At 35.4% G+C, this 25,379-nt stretch overlaps 1 protein-coding gene and 1 pseudogene across 1 annotated transcript in view; both read right to left on the reverse strand.

Moving 5' to 3' along the window:
* The window catches only part of LOC109371665 (cadherin-18-like), a 455,237-nt gene that overhangs the window by 371,254 nt on the left and 58,604 nt on the right, over positions 1–25,379 (reverse strand). The gene's annotated exons all lie outside the window — the stretch shown is intronic.
* On the reverse strand, positions 7,114–8,429 carry LOC109371664 (intraflagellar transport protein 52 homolog pseudogene; annotated as a pseudogene).

Consider the following 25,379-nt stretch of genomic DNA (forward strand, 5'->3'; position numbering starts at 1 on the left):
GTTTTGAGGTGTGTGATCCGGAAAGGTCTACACTGCCTGGAAGAGGCAATTGATAAAAGTACGAAAGTTAACAGTAACTCTGTTGAGAGCTCAAAACAAACAAACAAACAAAAAAAGAGATCTACTGAGAATGCCCCAATTGTCTTAGAAAATACATATATCATTATGAACAGGATATTGCTAGAAATAGGTATGTTAATGTTCTTCTGGTAGATTTGGGATGGAAATGAGTAATGAGTAACTGGAGGACAGATGAACTTTATTAAAAAGTTACAGAGGTCTTATTGGGATCATATCCTGTGAAATGGAAAGTAGAACAGGCAGGGGATGAACCTGGATGTTTAGCTGAGGAGGTTTATAAGTGTTGACGACATAGGATGGCTTCTTATAACTGCTTATAGGACAATACAAGAAAGATAAGTAAATTTAAGAAGAAACTCCTTAACCAAAAGAAAGTTTTGGCTGGAATATTTCAGCTCATTCAGATAGTGTGCTCGTAAAATGGAGTTAAGTGTGTAGCTGGACAACCATTGGTTAAAGAGATTAGATGATTGAATCAACCATCTTAGCACAAGGCCAGGATACAGTTAGAGTTATTTAGGAAAATCTGTTGAAAGTTTATTTTTAATTAAAGTTTATTGGGGTAACAATTATTAGTAAGGTTACATAGGTTTCAAGTGTACAGTTCTGTAATACACTATCTATATATCATGTTGTGTGTTCACTACCCAGAGTCAGCTCTCCGTCATCGCCATATATATATATATATTTGATTCCATTTACCCTCTTCTACCACCCCCTCCCCCTTACCCTTTGGTAACCACTAAACTATTGTCTGTGTCTATGAGTTTTTGTTTCTTCATGTGTTTGTCTTATTTTTTTGCTGTTGTTGTTTTCAGTTTTATAAACCACATATCAGTGAAATCAAATGGTTCTTGACTTTTTATGGCAGACCCGTAAAGATACATGTTCTCCGATGTTCACTGCAGCTTTATTTACAGTGGTCAAGACATGGGAACAACCAAAGTGCCCTTCAATAGATGACTGGATACAGAAAATGTGGTATATACACAATGGAATACTACTCTGCCATAAGAAAAGATGAAATAGTGCCGTTTGCGACAATATGGATGGATCTTGAGATTATTGTGCTAAGCAAAATAAGTCACACAGAGAATTTTCATGTAGGATTTCTTGGACCTCTGTGAATTGCATGGAAGGCTAAGAAGATTTATGAGATTTTTAAAAGAGCAGAAAAACTGACAGTCTGGACTGACTGAGACAGAGATGGAGAAAATGAAGGAAGAATAAGGACAGGGCCATGGCAGAAAAAATTTACTGTAAGGTTATAGCCATGGAGAGCATGGCCACCTCCTGAGGGTTTCAGAGGATAGGCTGTCATCCAGGGAATAGAAAATAGGGCCAGTACCCAAGGAGGAGGTGGGGGGGGGGGCGGGCACAGCCCAGGTCCTTCAGGGCTGGACTGCCTCCCCAGTGAGACCAGGAAGCTGAGCACCATCTAGGCAGTGAGGATCATTCTCAACCCTCAAAATCTAATGGAATTTGCCCTGCCAGGTTTTGGACTTGCTTGAGATCTGTGATTGTTTTTTTTCCTTCTGATTTCTCTCTTTTGGAATGAGAATGTCTATCCGACGCTTGTGCCATGAAATTTTGGAAGCAGAAAACTTGCGATCTGGTTTCACAGGTTCACAGATGGATAGCAATTATACTTCAGGATGAATCACACCTCAAATCTCACTTATACCTGATTTGGACAATATTTAGAAGAGATTTTAAACTTCAAGTTAACACTAGAATAAGTTAAGACACTTGAGGGTGTTGAATTGGGAAGGAACATATTTTGCATGTGAGAAGGACATTCATTTTGTGGACCAGAAGGCAAATTGTTATGGGTTCACTTTTGCCTCTCTCCACCCCAAAATTCATATGTTGAAGTCACAACCTCAGTACCTCAGTGTATGATCTTAGATGGGTATAGATTCTTTATAGAGGCAATTCAGTTAAGGTAGGTCAGTAGGGTGACTGATATTCTTATAAAATGTGGAAATTTGGATACTGACGTGTACAAGTGGATAATGTCATGTGAACCTGAAAACAGAGATCAGGGTGATGGTCTACAAGTCAAGGCACACCAAAGATTGCTAGCAAAAGCTGGCTGAGTGGCTAAGTTGGTTAAGAGCTTGCTCAAGAGTGTGAGCTCTGAGCAACAGGGTCACCCGATTAGATTCCTGACCCAAGCTGAGCTGTTGCCGAGCTACCAACAGGTGGCAGGATGGCTCAGCTTAAAAAAAAAAAAAAAAGAAAAGAAAAAAAAAAAAGATTGCTAGCGAAGAAGCTATGGGAGAGGCACAGAACAGATCCTCCCACACACACCTGAGGAGCCAAACCTGCCCACATGGACTTCCAGCCTCCTGAACTGGGAGGCAATATATTTCTGTTGTTTAAGCCACTCAGTTTATTGCTACTTTGTTATAGCCACCTTATCAGCCAAATATAATGGCATATGGGAAAAGAAAACAGGAAAAGTCTTGCTTTTCTTCAAGAATTAAAAAAAAATACTGAAATTTATACATCTTCATTTAATAATTGAATTTAGTTCTTTTTAGTTGATTTTGATATATCTAACAAGGTAATAAATTCCTAAAGTACTCTAATAAAATTTTATTAGCATATCATTTTTTAAATAAATGGTGTTTTTAATGTATGAAATATGAATGTTTCAGACCTACAGGTAAATAGGAATTATTGATTCTGTTCTATTAAATATTTTTGTATATTCACCTGACAAATATTCTCATTTGTTAATAGTAAATACTATTGCTAACATTATTCTTTGTAGAAATTTTGCTATATATATATCATACATGGAGATATATATGATATGTATGATATATATTATATATCATACATTTCATATATGGATATATATATATATATATATATATATATATATATCACATCTCAAGTGCATTTGTGCTGGAGAGTTTCATTTTTTGTTTTTATTGATATTTTGTTTGTTTTTCTCAGTACTAAAAAAGCAGTTTTTCTAGTTTTTCAAAACTGCTCTTCACCACTCCTGAAACTAAAACAAAACAAAAACAAAACCCCAAACTGCCCTTCACCCATTTGACTACTAGCAATAATTACAACTAACTTTTCATATTTTTTGAAATATAATTGACATAAAATATTGTAAGTTTCAGGTATACAAATGTTGATTTGATACACTTATATACTGCCAATTGTTTCCTACCATAGTGTTAGCTAATACTGCCATCAAGTCACACAGTTACCTATATTTTTTCCCTGTGGTGAAAACATAACTGACACGATGCTATTCATAACGTGCTTTATGGTTCTCTTTCCTACTGGATTGGATTGGATTTTATTTGATTTCATTTCAGTAGTCAACATTCTTTAAGAACTTGTTTACATCTTACTCTATGGTATTTTGAGTATTAAAATGTATTCAAAGTAGAGATGCTTGAATCCCTTTTGTACAGCTGACTGGCTTCATTGTAACGGGAATAGAGGAGCTGCAAATCCCACTTCTAGCCCTCTCTCCAAAATATTGCCTTACTGCTATTTTGTTCCTTTTTGTCATCCATAGTCATAGCTACGACTAATGAGCCTTATGTGTGGATTTTCTACATTATTATGGGATGGTTCCTTTTGCCCACTGGCACTCTGTATAACTTGATATACTTAAAAGAGCATAACATTAAGCCAGTTCTTATCTATAGAGACCATAAGAAAAGCAAATTCTGCACCCGAAGGCCCATTTTTTCCCTAAAACAAAACAAAAGAAAATTACATTAATAAATCATGGAGTAAAATAATAGACCCTATAATTCTTCTTTACTCTATTTATGGAAAAGGGGCAAATTATAGGAAAATAAGTTACAGCTAGGTATATTTATTTTAGAAATCATGTAAAATTTTCAAGATAAAATCTAGTGTAAGAGACACAACAGAATATAAGAACCTTATTTCACTTTTAACCACTGATATCAACAGTATCAAATGATGACTATTGTCACCATCTCTCTTTCAAGCCATACCTTTTATATTAACCTATTTCCAATTGGGATTTTGTCCTGCTCTCTTCCTATAAATCTTCTGCTCTCAAGGACACTAGTGAGCTCCCTCTTGCCACATCCAATGGCCCCTTCTCTATCCTCATTGTGGCCACTGTTTTCTCCTATTGTTTCATATAGTCTGCCACTTTTACCCAGTGTCCTTTGAAGTTTCCAACTTTCTGCTCTGGGCTCAATTCTAAATCCTCTACCAACTCTCCTTCTGGGTGACTTCACCTAGGTCCATAGCTTGAAATAGCATCTACAAAGTGATGACCCTGAACCTGTACCTCCAGGCCTGACTCCATTGTTTGCATTCTGATGTTTAGGTCTGACTGCTTACTTAACAACTCTAACAGGTCTCATAACATGTGCAAAACAGAAAGCTTGATCTCCCCTTCTCTATGTAAAGCAATTCTGTGTTTTCTGAATCACAGTTAATAGCATCAGTATTCACTGTGTTGTTCAGCACTCATACATAACATGAGTTTGAGTTCACTCTTTCCTCATAGCACACATGTATTACATCAACTATATGCATATCAGTCTAATAACCTATGTATTAATCTGGGTTCTCCAGAAAAAACATAATCAATAGGAAATTTTATATATATTTTACAAATATATTTGAGAGAGAGAGAGAGAGAGAGAGAGAGAGAGAGAGAGAGGGATGATTTTAGGTAATTGGCTCATGCAATTATGGGGGTTGCAAATTTATCATCTACAGGACAGACCACTGGCCTGGAAACTCTAACAAGAATTGATGTTGCAATTTGAGTCTGAAGGCACTCTTGAAGTAGAATTCCTTTCTCTTCCTTCAGTCTTCTCTAAGTTCTAAGTTCTAAGTTCTAAGATTAGTCTTCTCTAATCAGTTCTAAGGCCTTGAACTGATTGGATGAGGCCCACCACATCATGGAGGGTAATCTGCTTCACTCAAAGTCAACTGATTTAAATGTTAATCACGTCTAAAAAAATCCTTTACTATAACTTCTAGACTGGTGCTTGAGTAAACAGCTGGACACTATAGTCTAGCCACGTTGTCACATAATTAGTCATCATAACCTACTCTTTTGATATCATCCTATTGCAAAGGATCAGCATCTTACATTAGGACCATTCAATAACCTCCTAACTGATCTCTACATTTTACCTTTACTAACCCTCTCATAGACCCATTCTCCATGCATCACCCAATATGAACTTTTAAACTTTACATATAACTACCATTATGTTATTCTCACATATAAAACCTGGGCTACCCTTCACCTAAGAACATTTCAAATCATTGCAACAGGCTACAAGGACATAAAGAATTCCTGTCCATCATCTTCTAGTTCAAGATGGAGAGATAAAAAAACAGGGGATTGTTCTGGCAATGTGGTTTTGGTTATTGCATATGGAGCAGTAGTCAGATTAAGGAAATGTGTGATAGTTATTAAAAAAAAAGAAGGCACTTAACATGGAGAGGGTGTAAAACTTAGGACTTGCTATTTTGACTTTGGAAATTTATTTTTGGTTCTATTGAACTTATCTGGCACAAAGGGCTCTTTCTGGGATTGAATTGATGGAAGACATAAAACTTATCTATGCTTGACATCATTACAGCCTGAAAATATTTCCAAAGTACAGAAACAGGCTGGCTTCACACGGCCACAGAAAGCTTTTACTAAAGTGGCTGTGACATTTAATACTTGTTAAGGTCGCTCCTGTGGACCCATGTCCTTATACAAGATCTTAGGGCCTCAGCAGAGAATGTATAACAATGTCCTCTGAAGCCATCGTGCTGGACCTGGGAGGCTGCCACGCCCTCTGAGGGACAGGCTCCTCTGTCCTGAAACAGGTCAGTGGCTGCTGACACGGAATCTGGACATGCAGAATAGAGTGGCTGTGAGTGCCAGGGACTCTACTGCCAAGCCCCATAGATATTGCCCTTGTCAGAGAGAGAGAGAGTGAAAAATCCTTCTGAACCACATAACCTTCCATTTCTTAGAGGAAATTCGGCTTCATTATCACCTTATGGGACCTCTTTTGACTATGTGGTTGTCACTGACAGAAACATCGTTATGTGGTGTATGGCTGTAGCTATTTCTTTATTACTTGTTTTTATGCGTGTCACTAGAAGTTAAGTCCATGAGGACAAAGTTATCATAAAACATATTCCTTTCTCTATCTCCAGCACTTCAATAGTGTTTGGAATCTCATGAGTGCTTCGTAAAAAAAAATTTGAGTAAATGAATGAGTGAATGCCTATAACAAAAATGTATATATTCTGTATTACAGTCAAATAAAATTGTTTTATTTACCACAATTTACTTGATAGGGCTCAAATTTAAATGCTGTATATATAAAGTTTTAGTAAATGGTAGAAATAAAAATGTAAGCCACTTAAACTACAGTTAATTAAATATGTATCAATTAACAATACCATATTCTGATAGCAGTTTCCTTTTTAATAGTTTATTTCAAACAAATGATAATGTTTCTTTTGAAAATAGTATGGTTTTCATACTTTTGATATAGACTCTTATTTCTGTGTTTTAGACATTATTTACTGCTACTTAAGAATTCATTACCACCGTTTTTTTACCTCTTTGAAGAAAAGCTGAAGAATAAAAGCCACTGATTTATTTATTTATTTACTTACTTATTTATTTCTAAAAGTGTTCACACACTTTTAGAAGCCTTGCTTCTAAGAGGCACTGATTATGAGGTGTGTAAAATAATTTAAAGTATGAGTTTGGAAACATAACCAAAGGGAGAATTTTTCTGAATCATTTTCAATTTTGTTTTAATTATAAAAGTACAGATTCAATCAGATTTAATTTAAAAAATGGAACGTATCTCATATGAGGATCTTCTAAATTAGAAATGTTATACCTACAGAGGATTCCCAGACCTTCCACAGCTCATAGAAGGAAGAGTATGTAGACAATTTTGATAAAGGAGTTGGACAACAACTGGAAAAGAATTCACAAAGAGAATCAGGGGGCAGAAAATGGTCCAGGAGGCACGGTCCTCAGAAATGGTTCTGGAACACAGTTTCACTGTGTCAACATCATGTTCCTGGTTCAATTTCTTGAATTCCACCACTTGGAAGGAGATATGCTCTAGGGTATGCTTGGCATCTTGTTGGTCCTTCTGTAGTTTACTGGTTACTCCAAGAATGTCACCATGTTTCCTGACATAGAATTCCAGGTCTTCTTCAGTACACTTATTGGTAATCTGGGCAGCCCATGCCTTCTCAGAGGAGAACGTCTCATCTCAGTCAAACAGCTCCAGTGGAGGAGGTGGCAAAACCCTGAAGCAGGAAGGGAAAACCTCTGGCTGAAAGGCTGGCAGCGGCGCCTCACACTGAGGTTGGATGAGCTGCAGAGCTTCAGGTTTCACGTTTAGCTGTTCATGAGCCTTGATGACCTTGGGGAGGGACCTTGGTACCCAGCTGGTACACGGATAGATCGAAGAGGGTGGTAAAGTCCCCTGGGTGCTTATCGCCCTCCAGGAGACACACTCGAAGCCACTTGTACAGGGTGGCTGTGTCTGGCAGCAGCATGTAGTTAGGAATTTCTGGGTCCTCAGCATTAATCTGGTTTAGGTGGATGCCTTCTGTTGTGAGCCACTGGACAACAACATCCATGATTTTCCTGTTTTCTTCTTTATCCAAATATTGGTCACTGAACATGTGACACGAGCCAAGCACTGCCAGCTTCCTGCCTTGGTTCTTCGAGTGATAGAAAGTCAGGATGAGTCTGTTAAGCGGGAACCAGACAGAGCCTGTGGACAGAACAGCCACTGCTGGTTTCATGACACTCAATGTAGCACCAAAAGGACAGGCAAAGGTGAGAGCCTGAGCATTGTTTCCACTGCTCTCCTGCCCTGCAGCTCTGCTCATTTTCCTATTCAAGACTCCATTGGAAACTAGAGCTTCTTTAGGATGAAAATACTTACAATACACATCTCTAACCACAGCATCATTATTAACCATGATTCCATATTCTTCTAGGAGAAAGTTAATATTGGTGTCATATCTGGATTCCCCACCCTCTCCTAGCATCACAAGGATATCTCCATCACCGTCCAGGTATTTCTTCAGGACTTCCAACTCAGCTGCAATAAATTTTTCCCTCGGCCCAGCTGTTATCCACAGGTTCACCCCAATTAACTTCTCAGATATGATTTCATCTTTTAAGCTCTGAATCTTCCAATTGCTCCGAAGTCTCTTCTGCATGGATTTATAGTCATTGTTGGTGGTACATACTTCCTTTTTGTATGCGTTAAAAAGAATGGTCCTACGCAGCTCTTTCTCCTGGTTTCCTGAGGCCCAGTGATGGCCATCTTCTTCTGACACCGCCCAATACCCCCCGCCAGGCATCCAAGGCCAATTAGCAACTGCAGAGGCTGAGCAGCATGCTGGGAAGGCGTGGACCGGGCTCATTTTCCATTTTAAGACACATAGATGATTACATTATATTTACAGATTCTTATTGTTTGGGTTTAATTTGCATATGTTATATATTTAATAAGGTTGACTGAAAGGAAGAGTACTTAGGGATTTGGTATTAGAAACATTGCTTATTTTCTGCTTGGAATTTTTAACGTAAGTATACAAACAAATATAAGCAATGTTTACACCAAGGCATTGAAACAGTTATTACGCAGAAATAAATTGATTGCATTTTTATACCCTCCAGCTCAGGCAGAAGTAGCATTAGATTGCACTGTTAAGGATAAGATAAATTGATTCATAAAGAAAAGATGAAAATACAGAATAAGAGAGAATTAAAAATTGTAAAACCCTTTAATCTCTGTAAATTGTTTTTTCATTCTAATCTATATCAAAATAGCCTAAAATTGGAAATAACCTAGATATAATACACATATGTCTTTTAATATACATTTTAAATTTTAATAAATTTTAACAACATATAAATTTTAAAACCATGTTTTGAAAAATTTTCCTTCTTTTGTTTGTTTTTGTTCTAATTTTCCCTTCCTTTATGTAACCTTTTTTTTTCTGCATTTAGCTCCAGAATAGAAACTATTTCTGTCATTTACCCTTAGGTATTTCCTTCTTCACTTGGAAACAAAGTCCAGAAGGATTTCCCAGCAAACATATGTAACTAGATATTAAAATGGAGATTCTACTTTTGTTTTTGCAGTTATCACAAAAAGCTGAAAACAGACAAATAGGGCGTCAAAGCTCCTTCTTGCCAGTGTTAATTGCTTAACTGCCTATACAAAACTAGCAGAGATTTTATGGTCCTTAGACTAACACCAACTTTAGGAGTTAAAATAGTTCAGGTTAAAGCAGCCAAATAAGTAAAAGTGGGTTTGAGTGTGTGGGGTGTGTGTGTGTGTGTGTGTGTGTGTGTGTGTGTGTGTGTGTGTGCGCGCGCGCGCACGCGCGCGCGCATGTGCACACACTTTAAATGTTTTCAAAATTTGTTTTGGCTTTTTCCAATCTTCTTTATCTTGCTTAAGCAAATGATTGTGTCATTTTAACTTAAAAAATAAGATCGTTATTACACAAAAAAACATAAAATATTTTGATTTTGAAATTGTATAAAAATCGATGTAAAATACATAATTATTTCTAGTTGCTGGGACCAGAATCATCTTTGGATAAATGAGATAGGATAGGGTCCTTAAATTTATCAGGCTGTGTACTCAGATTACACAATCTAAAGATATAAACATCTTGTTCACTATTCACTAAACTTAAAAAAAAATGAGTTTCTGAATTTAACTATTGCTCTATCTTCATGTTGATCAGCCAACACACAAAGTTTAAGACCAGCATGCAGGCAAAGTAGCCTTTACAGAAGCTAATTACTTTAATAACGTGTACTTACTTATTTCTGACCTGGTCCTCCTCTCCTCCTTAAAACCTGAACCATTGTGCTTTGTCATCTAAACTCATCTCTTCGTTGAAACTGACCAACTAGCCAACCAGCCAAATAAACAAACAAGTAAACACACAACAAAGCTCCCTATATCACTTATGATAAAGTTAGCAGTGTTAACAAAATTAATCTAAATCTTATAATTGCTCTAATATAATTAATGCTTAATTGTTGCCCATATAACAATATTGGGTAAATGAGTAGGTAAGTGTGGTAGCCCTCTTCCATGCATTGATTCAAGGACCCAATCTGACAAAAACTCTGTCATGTTCAATATCTGATTCCTAAGGTCTTGGGAGGTGGCAACTCTACTCCAACCAGACAGTTAGAGAAGATGGAAACAGCATGGAAAAGTATGCATAGGAGATGTCATGGGCTGGACCTGCAAGAAGATATATCACTTTCATTAACATTCCCTACGCTGGACCTTTGTCTCAGGGCAATCATATATTGTGATGATACATAGTAAATCCAGTCCCTGTTTGGGAAGCCAGTTCTCTGTGTTAAATTGAAAGTAAGGAATATCGATAGATAATCACATTCTCAGAGACTTCCCTCCATTTTCTTGCTTCCACTAAACTCTGACTCACTTCTGAAGACACCATTTCTTTTTAACCCTCTCTACTGATAAATTTTGAATTCCTGTACCACAGAATCAAGAGGGAAGTCTTTGTCCTCACTTCTCATTATTGCCATAAGACAATTATCATCCTACAGTTCTTTTAATACATGTAAAACAATAAATGAACAGAGAATAAAGCAAAAGCTATGAGGCAATTAGTGAGCAAATGATAAACCAATAAATAATAAAGAAATAACCTTGCTTTTTTTGAAAATCATACCACTTGACCCTGTCATCTTCCTCTCCATATTTGTTTCATGTCTTCTTCATTTTCATCGTCTTTTTTTTTTAATTAGCTGAGCCATCCAGCCACCTGTTGGCAGCTCAGTGGCAGCTCAGCTCTGGCCGGTACTCGAACCGCTGTTGCTCAGAGCTCGCACCCTTGAGCGAGCTCTTTACCAACTGAGCCACTGGGCTGGCCCCTCCTTCATTTCTAAAGACTTAGCTTCTTACTTTCAATTTTACTCCCTACCAAGATTTTTGATGTTGTCATGGGTGGCACCTTGAAGCCAGATTTTTTTGACAATCTCAGTTTAAATATTCTTATCCTCTAGTTTAGCAAATACACCTTAGAGCAGAAATTATTTGACTTACAAAAACATTAAGCAAGTCACTTCTTTTTCTGCCCACAATCTAGTATCCTTTCAGCCTGCTTGTTTAAACCCTCTTGTAGTTCATTGTTGCAATAATCATAATGGTAATAATAATAATAATAATAATAATAATAATAATAATAAGAAGAAGAAGAAGAAGAAGAAGAAGAAGAAGAAGAAGTTTCCTTGCCTAGTATTTTGTTGTTTTTAATCATTTTCTGGTATATTCAGTCCATCCAAGCTCTAAATCTATTTAATTCACTTAGTCCCTTCTCTTATATTAAAACTGCCAATCATGCAATAGGACAGATTAATGTTATTATAAATTGACTCAGTTCAGCTCTGTTCCAAATAAAGTCTGAAGATCTTATCCATTGTAATGACAATTTCAGACCTTCTCCAACCTCCCCAATATCCATATCCTTCCTGTAATCATCATCTCTCTTTTAAGTAAACCCTCTCACCTCCTAATTAACAGAGAAAAAAAAATTGTAAATCTACTGGGAAGGTTCATTTTTAGCTGTTTCCAAACACTAATACCCATCTGAATTTTTACCCATTCTCTCCTAGTTTCCTTCAGTCTCAATAAAGAAAATGTAATTTCCCTATCCCCCACTTGTACAAAGAACCTTCCACAATCAATGATCCCTTCTCATACCTTCAAAGGATTATTTGCTATAGAATAAAACCTAACAAAATCTGAACAGGATTAAATACTTCTCAGCATAAATGCAATAAGGATGGCAAGAAAAACAATACAAAATTGTCATCATATCTATTTTTCACCTAGCAATATTATCTGTCCCTTCACCTTCACAGAAAAGCTTTAAAAAATATAATAGTTGTCTACAATGAAATTTATCAAAATGCCCTCATCTCCAACTCACTCATGTTTTTTTTTTCCAAGGTGGTTACTGCCCTCAATATATGAATACAGCTCTCAGGGGGAGCACCTGTTTACTCATCTCAATAAAGCCAATGGACTTTTGTATCTTTTTATGTTATTTGATTTTTCAGCAGCATTTAAAACTGTAGTTATCCCTTTTGAAACACTCCAAGTACTCGTTTTGTTTTGACACTATACTTTGTTGGTTTTATGTTTCTTATCTAACTGTCTCTAAAGAGGGGTATTGGCTGAGGAGATAAGGTGTGCAGCAAGTGACATTATATGATACAAGTATTAATGATACTGTATCATTTATTCAACATTTCTCTTTCAAGCAAAATAATGTCTAGCTTGAGGATGAAAAACACAGCAAGAGTTATCTATTCCTAACATTTCTTTTTTTTTTAAGATTTTTTATTGGGGAATTGGGGAAAGGAGAACAGATAAGTAGCTGTCCTTTTGTTCTTCATTCTAGTTGTGGAGGATGTTGCTTCACTGGCCCAAGTTGGCACCATCATTGCGCTCTTCCCGGGCGAGGCAGATCAGTCACTGGTTTCTGGACGGCCGCTCACTGCAGCTGCTGGTCGCTCATGCTGGCTGCTGGCCGCTCACGCTGGCTGCTGGCTACTCACGGTATCCCATGACAACCCACTGCCACAGGGGCTGCAGCCTATGCCGTGGCCAGCGACTCACGGCAGCCCAGCTCCAGGTTGAGCTGTTGTTCAGCATCTTAGCTGTAGAGGGCAGTGTCACTGGTCCTCATATGTGGGATCCGAACCGGGGCCCTCTGGCATACCAAGCCAGCTCTTAACCAACGCGCCACTCAGCTGGCCCTCTATTCGTACCATTTCAATCTCAGTCTGCACAGAATCCCCCAAGATAGCCATCATTTCCACTTTTTAGGTATGTGATGAGAAAGACACATTTTTTTAAGGATACTCATTAATGAGTTGGGAAAATGGGGAGAATTATCCTTTCTATTTCAAAAAGTCTATTCTTCGAACTTTAACCAGGGTGATGTCCCCTGTGCCATTTACATTTTCTTAGTTGTTTCTTTGTCATCTAGGAAACTTTGTCTCTAACTATTGTAAAAACCAAATAATGGAAAAAGGAAGGTCATAAAAAGATCATTAAGAAAAAAGGAGCTTAAGATGAAAAGAAGATACATATATTATGTTCCTAAATAGATTTTTTGTTCATCACTGCTATCTTGATTACAATTCAAAGTTGCCTACCCATAGTGTTATAGAAGAAATGAATATATAACTACCTGGGAAGCAGGCTAAAAAAGAATGATGACTGTATGCTACCTTAGAGATTTTTATTCAGTGAATTTGAAATAAGGTCTAGGAATAGGTATTTTTAATCAGTTCTGTGGGTGACTTTCATGACAATGGCTTGGAGACCTTAATTTGAGAATAACTAGGTTAAAATTTATATATTTAATCTGCAGAGGAAGATTATTAGAACATGTGATACCTCCTCAATTATTTCAAAGTCTGTGTTATGGGGGAAAAAATAGCCTCCTAGTGAATCTCTAGAATACTAGAACATATTTTATCGGTAATGTGAAGGTACATTAGAGATTATCAAAAGAAAGGGACCTCTAAGATTAGAAGCAGAAAACACTGAAGACGGTCTCTTTGAAAAAAAATAGAGATATATTTAAACTATAATAAATTGGAGTGAAGACAAAGAAACAGAAGGAAGTGATTATAGTAAAGGAAGTGTTTGCATTTGGGGGGAGGAGAAGGGCTATTATTGGGATGAAACAGATTTAGAGGTGTCTACCATAGTTTTATTTCTGATCTAGATGGTGGTTATGAGTAACCCTCTTTGTTTGTTTTATTTTTTCCTATAAAAATCCTTTGTCTTATATTTATTTGATTGTATGCATATTAAAAGTATTTATGTAAAGACTGAATGATTGGCCATTGATAAGAGCTGTGTTAGACAGATCCATGATTAATCTCTGAGGAAACATTTAACTAGAAAACCGTAATCTTGATTATCAAATTGCATGCTTAAACCTTTGCAGATTGGCTGCTTTTCCAAAATTGTAACATGCTTTGAAATAATCATATCAACTAAAGATAGAAGACTCCAACTGATTTTTGTATGGTTGTGTTTTTCGTCCTGGTGAGGGTGTGATTTCATAAATTTTATTTTTCTACATGTAATTTTATTTTTTCATGACCCCATCTAGCCTACGAAGCTAAGAAGTACTATTCAAAAGATCTAGAAAGTTTCTTCATATGTTCCATAATTTATGGGCCTATGAATGAAGATATAATATGTTAAGTCATTAACATCTATAAACCAATAAAGGAAATGGTCTCAGTAGAATCATCACTAGGAATATAAGGTATTATGCGAGTTCAATATCAGTAGTTAGATTTTTTTTTATTAATGTCAGCAATTAGCAATTGTATTAATAGCCACTGACTCTAGGGGACATATTCAGACTAATTAAATTGTATTTACTCTTAGAATACTATTCAAGACATGTTACTGAGAGTGTGGAACTAGAAGTTAAATAGAAGATTAGAATCAAGCAAACGTTAATGCTAAGGACCATTTTCAGTAAGTGAGAAACTATATATTAGCTTCAAGAGCAAATAAATACGCTATGAACAGATGAATTCCTTTAAGACATTTTATCCTCAATTTGGTATTCCTTGAACTTCTTTACTGTCTGTATTATATTGTACGTTTGTTTATAGAGTCTAATATCAGAAATAAAGTAAATTGTGTTGAGTTCTGAAGCACTTTCCTTGTAGGCTTAAAGATTAAATTTCTCTCTTATGGCTGCAGAGTGATTATTGCATTTATAGCTGGTTAATCCTTATAATCTATTGCCCCATCTCAATTCCCACAAAAAATAAAAAGCTTGTTAAAATAAGATAAGACATTATCTCCTCACTGAGGGCTAATTCTGAGACTCTGGAAAAAATATTACTTTACTGAAATTCTCATGTAAATTAAATTAAATGTAAAAATGCACTTAACAAATACAAGATGGTTCTAGAGAGATTAGTACTGAACTGAGATCACCATGATGCCCAGTTAACTCAGCTGGAGAACGCCATTAGTGAGGCCAAGATCATACACATTTGTAGTTCCCCAGAGACTAATGAATATTTCTCAGAGAAAAGTTGTTTCCTCTTAACTGAATTCCATAAAACCAACAGTTGCAAAATTATGAGACAAACAACACGTGAATTTTTTTTTATAGATTTGTATAAATCAGTGATTTTTAAATACTTTTGGGTTATAAATGTCAAATTATTTTCTGAAAACTTTTGTGGCCCTTTTCCTAGAAAATTAACATACTAAATAATGCATATGGTTTCACATAGTCCATATAACTCTGGAGTCCATTATAGGCTACGTGCAGTTAAGATAAGAATAAAATTACCCTAAAAATTGTCACTCAATAGAGTAAACAAAGACAAAAACAAAAACAAAATTAGAACATCTATTAAGTTTGGAGTAGTTTTGTTTTCATGCATTGAGTAGGTTAAATCAATTCATATTATTTATTTTAAAAACATTACAAAGATTTCTGAACAGTGACAACACTTTCTTGGGCAACAATTGAAAAGGTACCCACGGTGATGATTTATTCCTTTTGATTTATTTAATTCAACGATTTCCCTTAGGCTTTAACACATGAATAGATTTTAATAAGAAAGAGTTCTCTTCAAGTTAAAGAGGAGAAAAATCAAGACAGTGGCATGAATTCCCTACATATCTGTACAAAAAACAGCATCCTGACATACCTGTTGCTTATCTTATGAGAAAATTTAATGCTAAAATTCGGAGCATTATTACTAAGGAAACAATCTGCAATTTGTTCTCTGTTATCCAAACATCAACTTGCTTCAGGCCATCTACCAAAATTTGTGATCAGATAATTAACTATTGATTGGGAGTGATTTTTATTTCATAATTAGTACATTAATGCCCTGATTAGTAGGTGGGTATGGTGGAATGGCCCACCAAATCCTTGTAAGGACATCAGTCTTTTCAGATTATGGGTCCTACTCTATTAACTTCATTAATCTTATTTACCACCCTAAAGGCTCTGTCTTCATATATAGTAACATTAGAGTTTAGAGCTTCAAGATATTAATTTGGTGAGGCATACATAATATGTATCATGTGATGCTTTAAACACACACACACACACACACACACTCATACCCCTCCTCCCCACCTTCAACCTGAAATACACTAGAATAAAGACTCCGACCAGGAGTTTACTCTGCCTTCTCTCTTCCAATAATAGACCAATACATTTATTATGAATGACAACCACTATTGTTAGTACTTTTGACCTTGGAAAAAGTGTATTTTCTTTATAGGGTTGAATGCTATATCCCTGATGCCTAGAAGAGTGACTTGCATTTAATCCATGCTCAAACTATTTATTAATCAATTAATATTAATTGCCATCCTTTTTTTCCTAAATAAGTTACCTCCCTTTTATATCCTTCAAAGGCTTTCTTGCCTTTTTTTCTTTTTAATAATTTGTCAACATTTCACCACCAGCCTATCTAAAAATAAACTAGTCACATTTGCTTTTATCATAGTCAACTACGAGATGGATCAAGACAACGTTCCCACTTTCTTTTTATTGAAGATCCTGACAATCTGCCCACAAGCTATATCTCATGGCATTCCTCCCTTCCAATTGGTTTTGAAAATGAAACAGAGCAAAAACCTTAGTATCCTTTAATTTATCTGAAAATGTATTTGGCTCTACCTTGAAAATATATCTGTAATGGATCATTTAACGACTTCCATTTTGACGACCCTGCGGGAGCCTCAGAAAAGGTCTCCCTGATTCAGCTACTGTCCTCTTCTGATTTTCTTCTTCAAGAATAATCTTGTTAAAACTAAGTCCAAAAATGTTTTGCCTTTCTAAAAATGTCACAGTAGTTTTCCTTCTTGCTTATGTTCAAAGCCAAAGTTCCAATCCTGTTCTCCGAGGCCTTATACAAGGTGGTCCCACCAATGCTGACTTCAGCTTGTTTCATGGCCTTCACGCCTGGCTGGTTCCTCCCAGTTATCGTGGTCTCTGTGCTGTTCCGTAAGAAACTCACAGACATTGCGTTTGTTTGCCCCACTTCTTACAATAATTCTCACCAGAATATTCACTTGGCTAACAACTTGATTTTCTTTATGTTTTTGTTCAAAAGATATCATTCACTAATAGTTCTTGTCCATGGAGGCAAGAATTCTATGAGAAACAATAAATGCACATATTTTATTGGCATAACCCTGAACCTGTGTTTAATAACAAGCCTAAAAATAGCATCATATTATAGATAAGTTAGACTCCTCACAATCCTTTACATTACAATTGATTAAGGAAACAAACAACTTAATAGATAAAAAAAAAGTATCCTTCAACTGGAGCAATCTTCTTTACAGTTTATACTAAGAAGCCACGTTTAAACTCAATAAAAACCTACAAGGAAAGCTCTGGAGATAAATTCTTATGCTATATTAATTATATTAACAAATAAAGACAACTATATCTATATCTATATATCTATATATCTATGTGATCCACATATATATATATATATATATATATATATATATATATATATATTATATATATATATATATATATATTATATATATATATATAGAGAGAGAGAGAGAGAGAGAGAGATCTGTTATTTAAGATTTGAATGACACATGATTAAAACTCTGCCTCAACAAACTAATACCAGACATCTTTCAATGAAAAATCACTATATGAAAATGAAAAGAAAAACCACATATTAGATACTAAAATAAGAGCCCAATAGTTCTAATATAGAAATGTTTAATAACTGTTCACTGAAACTTGGCTACTTCTACAGAAATGACCTGTTCAACTCTTAAGGTCAGAGTCCGGGGGTTGTATAATATTTTGATGGCTACTACCAAGGGGGCAACACAGTATCATCTGAGCCTTATCTATAACTCAAAGACTAAGCCAGAAAACATCCTACTCAAGACCGAAAAGGGAACCAACACAAGCAATATGTGGATTCAGATAGCTTTAACAAAACTTTCAACTACTGATTTTTTACTGCTTTGCAAGATTATGACTTGCTTTATAAACCTATCAGGCCCCTTTTTGCAGTAAATGTTCCACATGAACATGGAATTATAACTTGCAAACACTGTGACATTTTTTTGCTTTGTCCCATTGATTGACAAATAATATTTAATTATATGTGATTTATATCTTAGGAAAGAAGGCAAAACCATGAACTGTAAGATGGAAATGGAAAGATGGTCCAAATAGAAGCGACATTAGAATAAAGAACTAATGGCCTGAGATGTAACAAGCAAAGTTTTTTATAGCAGCATCCAATATCCAGAAACAATTCTCATTTTTGCTATCTGTTGATGTGTAACAAACTGACACTAAATCTAGTTGCTTATAACAGGTGAGAAAACCATAGACCGAAGGCCAAATTAGGTGTGATACCTGTTTTGGTACACCTGTGAGCCAAGGAAAGAGTTCATATTTTTAAAAGATAAGACAGAAGATTCTGTGACTTGTGTAAATAATATGAAATTCAAATCCCTGTGTCCATTAATGAACTTTTATTGAAACACAGCTATGTTTATTTGCTTACATATTGTTTATGACTATTTGTGCGTTACAGGACAGAACCAAGTAACTGAGGCAGTAACCATATGACTTACAAAGCCTAAAATATTCACTATCTGACTCTTTACAGAAAAAGTTTGCATGCCATTGGTTTGAATTAATATTGATTTATTTTAATGATGTTTATTCTGTGGGTTGACTGGGCTCAGCACCATGTGCCATAGCAGAGGTCATAGTAGAGGTCAGCTGTATCATTACACTCAGCTAGATGCTTGGCTGAGGCTGGGTGGTTCCTCTATGTTTTCTTTCATAATTCAGTTGTATTTCCTAAGCATTTTTCCAGCATGGGAGCTGATTTCTAAAGAGGAACATTCTTAGCGAACACAGGCTGGCATGTTGTTGTTTATCATATATCTGCCTGCATATGCTTCCAAATTTCCCATTGACCAAAGCAGGAAAAATTGCCAAGCCCAGAGTCAATGTGAGATGACTACATAAAGACTGAATATCAGGAGGTATGGTGCACTGGTCCAAGCAATGCTAGAGTGTCCTGTAATACTTAATTGCAATTTATTAGCGATCAAATTACCCTTTCGGTACTTTACAAATAATAAGAATACTTAATTTATATTAAGTGTTTTAAAAATTCAACTTCTGGCTGCTATTAGAGTTTGATTCAATGTTCAACTCTTTCTATTGTCTTTCACTTGTTTTATTTCCTTTTGTGTTGTGATTTTTGATGGTGAAATAATTTTTCATGGCGTTTTAGCCAAATTTTGAGCAGGCAGAGTCCTTTCAAAATGATTTGTGTTTACTTTAGATTCATTTTTATCCAACCAGATCAACTGAATTCAGAATGAATTATTAATAATAATAATGATAATGAATTATTAAAGCTAGCTTATCATTATTCATTCTCATGAAACGTTTACTTGCCTTTCCCCTAGCTCTTCATTTTGAGGCAGACAGCTTTCCTTGATCTATCATAGAGTGAGAGAAAGAGGCCTCAGAGTTAATGCACTCTTCTAGTGAAGTGATGATAGTCACTTGAGTTCCAAATGTGTCTAGAAGATCCACTAAGAGACTTACCATCTTGAAACAGCCCCACAAATATACATTTTAAAAAAACACACAAAAACTCAATTTCCTCAGGTTTTATTTTATAATGCCCTCAGGACAAGAAGCCGGCTGCCCTAAAATACCATTTGCCTCTCTTCTTTCTCACTTTAAAGTTGTATTTGGTCTCAGGATTCCTTATTTTCTTGCCAGCTCATTGATGGGATCACAAAGTTGGTTTTCTCTTTTGATTTTACCCAGTGCTTTTAAGACTTTTCAGTAGAAAGATGTCATGGCATATATTCCAGCCTTATGCTGGAAATATAGGATAAAGTTCCTTATTTTAAAAATGATTCTAAACTAAATTTTATTAGAAAAAATAATATAAAAGAAGAAATAATTTCTGTAGAGTCTTTAGTTTGATTCAATCTTTATGAATCTTTTATAAGATTGCTTTATCTATTCACAGATTTGTTTTGAGGCATTTTAAGGACAATCCCTGACTTTGTATCATTTTACCCCATATATTTCTATAAGCATCTTGTGAACACATGTAGCTTTCCTTATATCATCCCAATGCCCTTACCATACCTGACAATATCAAAATTAACTCCTTTATAACATGTAATATTTTGTTCAAATTTCCCAATATCTCAAAAATGACTTTTTATTGCTTATTCCAATCAGAATCAAAGTTCATATTTGCATGAATCATGTCTCTTACATCTCTTTTAATCTAGAACTGCCTTCATCCTGCTTTTACTTTGCTTTTTCATGTTGAAGATAATTTTTTTCTGTAGAAAATGTACTTTTTTTATTCATGTGCTTTTCAAGCAACTTCAGTCCTGCTTTTGTCTTTCTGCATATCTGTTCATATAGAGATCACCGCGGACTAAATTTTGCCAATCTATTGGACATTTCTAGATTCCCATCTTGCTTGTCTTCTGGGCAACAAATGGACATTCACGTGGAGACTGATGAACAATTGCCCCAGTAGAAGAAGGTAATATTGAGTGAAGAGCATGAAATATGGAGGCCAAAAGTTACAAAGCAGAAAACAATGACTAACATTTTCTCAGCTAAATGTATTGCTGTGCAAACATATAACACCATCCCATGAAATAAATTTAAATAAATATTTTTACATAAAAAACTACAATCTTCTTTGAAATCACCTTATTCATATGGAGCTTTGTGAGAAATATACCAAATTATCTAAATATAAAGCATTGGTATTGATTAATTGATCTATACTATTTATAAAAGGCTTACTACATGCACAATGCTTAGTAGTGATGATGACAGAAGTCATCATATATTGAAAATCCTAATAAAGTGACACATATTGATCAATAATCCAACAACATAATAATTATTTTCTCCATACTGAGGTCCAAAATATTAATGAATATATAGATAGTTACAGAGGTAGTGAGTGGTAGAGATAACATTTAAACCCTTGCTGTACTGCAGAAAGCATGTCTTTATTACTTTTTGAGGACCACATTCTTTACCTTACAGAAATATTCTAATTAGAAAAAAAAATATCAATAATCCCTTGCAATACAGAACAGATATTTTTCTTGTTTAAAAAAGAGCTAATTTCCAAAATATTTTTTTCAGATTTATCCAGTGTTTCTTAAATGGTTACTAAAGTTGTGATTTTCATCTTCTGGTATCAATTCTTTATTCTAGCAGATAAAATAAACAACTTAAATTTGAGTAAATTAGCCTGGGAGCAGAACCATTCTTAGAGTGCAGAGGAAGTGCACATTAATTTTTATTTAGATGGAAATCTTAAATAACATTAGTATGATTATCACACAAAGAAATAAGTAAAAATATTTAACTAATCTCATTACAAAGTTTTATTCCTAATTGAACTAGGAATAAAAATCTTGTTCTTCATATACTGTCTCATTTTGTTGTTGAACTTCTGAACAGAGCATAAGCTTCATTTATTCCACTCTATCAATTGTAGCTGCCTTTCTTCCTCCTGATTTATTTCCCAGCAAATGGATAAAGGAACATGGGCTACAACAATGAATTTGCTCATAATTTAACTGCCTTTTCATCCTTTGAACCTCATTCTTAATTTTAGGAATAAAAAAGTTTTGACATGTAATTTAAATCATACTAGATAAGCATGTGTGTGTGTGTGTGTGTGTGTGTGTGAGAGAGAGAGAGAGAGAGAGAGAGAGAGAGAGAGAGAGAGAGAGAGAGAGAGATTGTTTGAGTAACAATTTGAATCCGTGAAAATTCTATCCATAACAAGGGGAAACCTACAAAGAACATTTGATTAACAAAGCTACCATTTAGAGCAAAGAAAGCCCCAGAAACAATTCCTTTAAAGAAGAATCTTTTTTTTTTTTAAGATAAGTTTTTCAGACAAAACTGCAATTAAATGGCACAACCATTTCAAAGAAACAGGCATAACATCTCCTATATTGTAAATGGACTTAAAAACAGCCTTAAAATCCAATATTCTTGATGAAGCTAATTCAAAGTAACACAAGGAGAAAAACAATAAAATATAACATTTTGATCATGTAACATACTTAATATTTTTCTTGTCATAATCTACCTATATTTATAGTAGTTTTATGTCATGTTGCTGTCATTTTTTACATTCCTGAATTCTAACCCAAATATTATAAAATATTATAGTTTATCTGATAAGGTTATGATAAAATGATAGATAGCATGTGTTGTTAGATTCTATTGCAAGATTTAGAATCAATGTTATCTTAAAGCTTATTTTAAAAATGAAGTAAATAAGGAATGTTTTAGAAAATAGCAAAACCCTATGGATTTTTATATCCAAATTTTAAAACATTTTTGAGTCATTTAATATTTAAACATTTTTAATGTTTCTTAATCCAAAATGTATTCTGTAATTGCCTTTACAATTATTATATAACAATAATTATAAGAGAATAATAAAATGAAACCATAGCTTCTTTCACGATTCTTTTTCTTTTTCTTTTCTTTTTAATTGGGGAACACTGTGTTTTTTCCAGGACCCATCAGCTCTAAGTCAAATAGCTGTTTCAATCTAGTTGTGGAGGGCGCAGCTCAGTGACCCATATGGAGTTCGAACCAGCAACCTTGGTGTTATGAGCACTGAGCTCTAACCAACTGAGATAACTGGCTGTCTCTCTTTTACTATTCTTAAAGAATGTATTCTGTTTTGTATTTGCTGTAATTATAAAACACACACATAAAGTAAAAAGACAAAAATCCCTTTTTCACAATTCCCATTGGTGGTTCACATTATTTATCAGAAAATCATCATTATAATGAATACATTTCAAGAGCACCTACTTCCCGTCAAAGCCATCTGGACAGTGTTTAATGAGGGAGGATGCTCTGTATCTCTCCGTTAACTTCATACACAAAAGGCGTGATCTGTCCTCACACAGCAGGGAAAATGCTGCTAGAACAGTCTCTCACATTTCAAATTCACCACTCCCAGGATCTTCTTGTGGTGCCGCTTTTTTAAACTGTGATTTTGAATGATTGAAATGACCAGTGTGGGGCAAGAAGAACAGAAACTGACACTTTTAGAGCCACTTTTACTTAAAGATGCAAGAAAAAAAAATATCGAGAGTCTCTGTTCCACCTAAAATTTAAAATAAATTAATACATAATAAATACAAAATGAATAAATAAACAAATAAAAGAGAACTTTCTTAACATTACCAAGAACTATATTGGCTGCTTAGCATTCATCCGGGTGCAGCAGGAAACAGATAGGAGACCCAAAGATGGGATTTTTCAAGCAGTTTGTATTTACAAGTGACTTATTACAAAGACAGATGTGGTTGTACAAAAAATGAGCTGCCACCACTACTAGGCCCAAGAAAACAACATACATTCATACAAGGAAGCCCCCTTTGAACAGAGATAGGTAACACAGCCAAGGGACACAAGCCAGAAAGAGGCAACCTTATGGGATAGTCGACAAATCCCTTTACTTTCTCCCTGATATCTCCTGCCAGGTACCAAAGACTTAACCCAAATGGAGCAAATTAAAGATGTGGTCCGTACAGGTCAGCTTCATGAGCCAGGGGGCTGAGTGTAAAAATGTGGGGTGTAGGTCTGGAGGGGCCAACAACAAATACCTAGCCCAGAATATTTAAGAGTATTTTGAGTGGATGAATGAATGGTGAATAATAAAAGACAAGTTACGATTTGTTGTAGAGGGTTTATTACCAAATATTGTGGAAAAACTAGTCATTTATTTCTCAAGGTAGCTAAATGTGTTTGATGTTTTATTTCTGGATAGGAAATTATTGTGATAAATATTAGTCATAATGGAATTTGAACACTGTATTTAAATATTTTTAGGGTAACAAATACAATTTATGGTTTAAATTTAGGACAGGCAGACAGACAGACAGACAGACAGACAGACAGACACACACACACACACACACACACACACACACACACACACAATCAAGTTCGCAAACTTTGTTGCAACGATGTTGCTAAACTTTTTTGACATCAGATGGATTATTCATTATGAATTTGTACCAGCTAGACAAACAGTTAACCAAGTTTACTATTCGGAAGTGCTGTAAGGCTGCGTCAAAAAGTTAGATGACCTGAACTTTTCACCAGATTCATGGCTCTTGCATCACAACTGCACCAGCTCACACGGTGCTGTCTGTGAGGGAGTTTTTGGCCAGTAAACAAATAATTAGAACACCCTCCCGACTCTCCTGATCTGGCCCCCAATGACTTCTTTCTGTACCCAAAGAGAAAGGAAATATTCAAAGGAAGATATTTTGATGGCATTCAGGACATCAAGGGTGATACGATGACAGCTTTGATGGCCATTCCAGAAAAAGAGTTCCAAAATTGCTTTGAAGGGTGGACTAGGTGCTGGTGTTGGTGCATAGCTTCCCAAGGGGAGTACAGTAAGTTCTTAACTTATGAACATTGGAGTTGCAAACTTTCACAGATCCAAATGGTGGTGATGTGGAGGGGGCTGCTAGGAAGCGCGAAGCAATAACCATGGAAACAAAAGTGAAAATAATTGAGAGATTGGACCGAGGTGAAAAAATGGTAGATGTCGCTCGTTCTTATAACATGAATTGTTCAACCACTGGCTTTACATTGTATATTTCTGTCAAAGGTGTGTAAGTCACTTGGTCGGACTTACAAATGAATCCAACTTACGAATATTCTCCTGGAATGGAACTTGTTCGTAAGTCAGGAACTTACTGTACTTAGAAGATGACTGTAGTTATATTTAGCAATGAGTTATGTAGCACTTTTTCTGGGATGAGTTTGTGAACTTAATTGTCCTATCCCATATATAATTTTTCTGTTTTTCATTGCAAAAATGCATCATGACTTTTCCAACAAACATATATAGTTTTTTTTTTTAAGATTTTTATTGGGGAGTTGGGGGATGGGAACAATGCTGGGGAATTGGGGGAAGAGGAACAGACAAGTTGCTGTCATTTTGTTCTTCAGTCTAATTGTAGAGGATGTTGCTTCACTGGCCCAAGTTGGCACCATCATTGCGCTCTTCCCGGGCGAGGCAGATCACTCGCAGGCTTCTGGATGGCTGCTCACGGCGGCTGCTGGCC

The sequence above is a fragment of the Hipposideros armiger genome, unplaced genomic scaffold, assembly GCF_001890085.2.
Source record: "Hipposideros armiger isolate ML-2016 unplaced genomic scaffold, ASM189008v1 scaffold_583, whole genome shotgun sequence".
In the NCBI taxonomy this organism is placed as follows: Eukaryota; Metazoa; Chordata; class Mammalia; order Chiroptera; family Hipposideridae; genus Hipposideros; species Hipposideros armiger.